We start from the raw sequence: 4,919 nt of genomic DNA, 5'->3' as shown, positions 1-4,919 counted from the left end.
CTAAGTGTAAAACTTGCAGTTCCTCCTGCCAAATGACTTTCCAAGGCTGCGTCTAGGATATGCCAAGCCAACTCAGGCTCACATTCCTTCCCATATTATCCTCAGATTTCAGTGACCATAAGTCCCTTTGCCCTTAACACGTATCCAAGAAACTCATGGGAGCCTCACATAAAAACAAACAAACAAATAAAAACACATTGAGGGCAAGAATTCAAAAAAGATCTCTGGGCACAGCCTCAGGCAGATGATAAGTTGAATGTTTTAAGAACTATATCTCATTTAATCTTTATAAAACATTCTGCGATATCTGTAATTATTCATATATTACAGATGAGGAGCCTAAGCAATTTTTTCATGACATCAATAAACCCTCAACTATGTTCATTTTGTTTGACTCCTTGGAAATTAGACCACTGTCTTATTCAGCTTGACTGGTGTTAAAAATACCATACACTGAATGGCTTAGTTGACATATGTTTAATGTTCAAAGTTCTTGAGGCTGAGAAGTCAAAGATCAAGGAGGCAGCAGATCCGGCTCTGATTAGGACCTTCTTTCCTTCTAATGATGCTCACCATCTTGCTGTATCTTCACAGAGTGAATAGAGGAAGCTCTGATATCACTTCTTCTTATGAGTGCTACTCTCGTTATGGTGGCTTCAACCTCAAAGTGAAAGAAAGTGAAGTTGCTCAGTCATGCCTGACTCTTTGCAACCCCATGGACTGTAGCCTACCAGGTTCCTCCATCCATGGAAATTTCCAAGCAAGAGTACTGGAGTGGGTTGCCATTTCATTGCCACCTACAGGACCCACATCCTAATATCATCATATTGGGAGTTAAAGTTTCAACATATGAATTTGGAGGAGTCACATTCAGTCCATGGCAACTGTGTTCTGCTTATTTTAAGTTCAGTCGTGGCTGTGCTTCTTTGACTAACCCTGTTCTTGTGCAGTTTGCTTGCCCTTAACAGGAATTGTCCTAGTTTACATGAATCATCTATCACTGAAAATACAGAGTAAGCCCTGGACTAATTGAACTGATGGCATCCTGCTCTATAGATAAGCTTTTCCATGACTGTGGTTGATGGATGAGAGAGAGACTTTGGGAATTTTATTAAGGAAACATTTATTTTGGACTGCAGTCCTCCATCTTCTGTCTTATTATCCAGCCTCAGAACTCTTGTGTTCTCAGCATCAGATGGCCCTCAGTCAAGAATTTTCATTCAAGTTTTTAATTGATTTTGGAGGCTGTGTGGTACTTGGGTGTAAAGTATAGCTTCTGGGATCTAAGAGTCTGGCTTCAAGTTCCATTTCTACGATCTATTAGATCCATGAGTTTACATAGTACCTCATCTCAGGCCATTGTTTCCTCATCTGTTACCTGAAGATACTAATAGCATCTACTCCACAAAGTTGCGGGGAGGATAAAATGTATAAAACTCATAATTTAGTTTGAAATAACAATTTACTCTGAATAGAGGCTACAGTTTCTCAAGGTTCTCACAAGACCATACATTGTGGCATTTGATGAATCTCATTTTATTTGAATATTAAGCAGTAGACAAGTTTCCCACACAGTTGTATGCTATTGAAATGCTTCTTTTATCTCCAGAAAGCAATTCTAATTATGGTAAATTTATAGACTACATGGGAATTATAATCAGAAATGCTTAAATACTTAACTGGTCTGGTATGTTCTGCCTTGTTTCCTCCTCCAATGTGCAAAATTGTATCCTGTAGAGCTTGGGAGTAGGCAAACAAACAAACTGACAAATATCCTGTTACTTTCCAGACCCCAATCTTCTCATTTGTGTCTGAGGGACTTGAACTAGAACCTTAGTAGAATATAACAAATGTAGCTTCTGCTTTAAAATTCTTACATATCTATGAAGATGATTATGTTCCCAATTATGTTCATATTTAACAAACATATCTTTATATACTTGTTATCACTTTAAAAAAATCTAAAATGTGTATATAGTTAATTGGGCTTAATTTTTAAAGTGCTTTCAAAGACAAAAGTTAAAAGTGTTTCACTTTAGGCTTGAGTCATTTTACATTGTAAATCATAGTTTCTGGTGAATTTAACTTCGGTGCCAAGACCATGTCCTTGGATCAGTTTCACAGAAGCATGTGAGAAGGCTGATGTGTGGGAGTGACTGAAGGTTTTGCACATAGAAGAAACTGATTCCTGGGTGTGCTTAGAGATGTTGCAAAGTGTCTATTGTGCAGTGGGGCTTGCTGAGAAAGAGTACAAGGGCTCCTACCATTCTTGGGGCCACAAGGGTTTATGCACTGCTGCAGACATTGGGTCTTATTCTCTCATGGAGTCTTAAATTCTCTCTTTTAAATCTAAATATTTGCATGGCTCTTCAATTATGCCATTTTTCTTAATTTATTGGCCTGCCTATTTTTAACATATGATAAAAAATATTAAAAAAATATGTATCCTATTCTGCTACAACCACAAGCTACTGTACTCTTTCTCTCACCATCAAAGCTCTTGCATGCACTGTAGCACTAGGGTTCACTGCTGAAGAGGCGACATGTTCTCCCAAACTTTCATTCTTACAACTTGCATGCTAGGAACTTTCTTCCCACCATAAGTATTGAGAAGACAACTTCTGCTTCCATCCTTTCACTCCCCTTTCCTTAGCAGAGTAAAAGTTAGAACTCCAGATATCTGTTGGGTAGAATTAATGCATCAGCTGATTGATGCTCACCTTAACCCTTCACCTTGCATGGGCAGAAGTAGAGTAGAGGTGTGGAGGAGGGGGTCAATATTCGATCCACAGATTCACTGTCCTCATTAAAAGGATCCCGAGATTTAGACTGGAAACTTCCCAGAGACTGGACAAGGAGTACTCAGACTGATATTTCAGAATCTCCATGAAATGGTCCTGAACTGCATTAAAATCTAGCACACAGTGTTCTTTAAAGAGTTCTGTGTTTGAATAAGTAAACTCTTGTGCTTCAAAGACACCCAATGCTTTCCTTGAATTTTACCTTTATTTAAGGTATTTCTTCTCAAAAAGTTTCACTTCTAAGTTATTTAGACATTACATTTCTGTCTTTTCTAAACTATAATGGCATAAACTCTTTCTCAATCAGAATTATTACCTTTATTCTACATTTTAATTCACATAACTGTTTTTTACTACAAGACTAAAAGCTTCTTTTGGTTTTGTGTTTGTTTTATAAGCTTCTTGAATATACAGGACCTACAATTTATTCATTTTATCCTTAAACGTGCCTGACTTAGCACCTTGAAGACAGTAAAAACTCATCATTCACTACTTAATTGTTATCTGGGAATTAAATTTTAATGTCTGAGAGTTCATTCAATTCTAGCTGAGAAAGATGTGGATCAAGAAATACCACCTTTCTTTAGACCAGACAGTCCAAGTTTTGATTATTTATCTCATTTTTTCCTGACCAGTCTTTCTGCTAATGAATAACCAATATTTATCAATCTCCACATCCTCAGACTGGAACATCATTTTCATATGTAGTGAAATTGTCAATAGATTTACAAAAACTCAAAGATTTTGCCAAGTTGCCATACTAACTTTTTTTTTTTTTTTTACATTCAGGGACAAGAAAGGGCTTTGGTCAGAAAAATTACTACTAGTCTAAGTTCCCTGCCTTCTCCATTCTTCCTTTCCCCTCAGTGTTTTCTTTCCATTCCCTTGATGCTTTAATTCCACTTATTGGCCCTTGCTTTTCAGAGTCTCTCACTGTATTAATATTTAATCCAGAAAGAGAAACACCAATGCAGTATATTAGCAGATATATATGGAATTTAGAAAGACAGTAACAACAACCCTATATACAAGACAGCAAAAGAGACACAGATATAAAGAACAGACTTTTTGACTATGTAGAAAAGGCGAGGGTGGGATGATATGAGAGAATAGCACTGAAACATGTATATTACCATATGTAAAACAGATGACCAGTGCAAGTTTGATGCATGAAGCAGGGCACTCAAAGCTGGTGCTCTTGGACAACCCAGAGGGATGAGGTGGGGAAGAAGGTAGGAGGGGGTTCAGGATGGGGGACACACGTACAACCAAGACTGATGCATCTCAATGTATGGCAAAAACCAGGACAATATTGTAAAGTAATTAGCCTCCAATTAAAATGAATAAAAAAAGAAAAAACAACTCTCAAGGGCCATACTTCCCAGGTGTGCTCTTTTATTACTGTCACCTATTGAAATCATTTTAGCCTGGGGAGAATTTTTTGTTGTTACATAAATTAACCCATTTATTATAGGCTAGCAACATTATCAAATGATGGCACTTCTACTGGTCCTTCAGTTCCTTCAGTCTTCTGATGGCAGGCTTCAAAGTGCTACAGAAGTGGTGCTGTAGGTCCAGGCACCTCCAGCTACTGTTTTCATGCAGGAACCACAGTGCCAAATGCCCATACTTCATCTCTTCATCTTCGTTTTGCCACAGAAGAAGCAAGCGTACTTGGCGTGCTATCTGATTTCAATTTTCTTCACCATTTTCCCAAGAGAGGTATTATAACAGGTCTTGTATTTGCCCATAATCCAACTTTCTTAATGCATTTTGCCAGGTCTGAACCCAGAGAACTGTAGAGCATTTTCATTTCAATATATCATGCTATGTTTATCCTGCAGAATCTCTTCCCCATGCTTAATCTGTAGAAATAGTTGAAGAGATCAATAAAAATAAAAATGAATCCAAAACATATTAAAATTAGTGTAATATTCTTAGGGAAGTGGAAACCGTGTGAGATCCTTTCTGAAAGGAGGAAAGCAGAGGATAGGACTATAGGGCAAGCCACAGTCTTGGGTCAGTGGTGGAGGAGTCTCTATAGGAAATATGGAGTGAGCTGTTTCCTAAGTGGTGGGATTTGGAGCAGGGGAAGGACAAGAGCAGACAGCCATGCCA

General features: G+C 37.9%; 1 pseudogene; it reads right to left on the bottom strand.

Moving 5' to 3' along the window:
- Positions 1-4,248: 4,248 nt before the first annotated feature.
- LOC107131773 (large ribosomal subunit protein eL43-like) lies at positions 4,249-4,662 on the bottom strand (annotated as a pseudogene).
- Positions 4,663-4,919: the final 257 nt, after the last annotated feature.

This window comes from Bos taurus, chromosome 24, assembly GCF_002263795.3.
Source record: "Bos taurus isolate L1 Dominette 01449 registration number 42190680 breed Hereford chromosome 24, ARS-UCD2.0, whole genome shotgun sequence".
NCBI classification, from domain to species: Eukaryota; Metazoa; Chordata; class Mammalia; order Artiodactyla; family Bovidae; genus Bos; species Bos taurus.
Note: the sequence above shows the minus strand (reverse complement) of the source record. Positions and strands in the feature narration are given on the sequence as shown.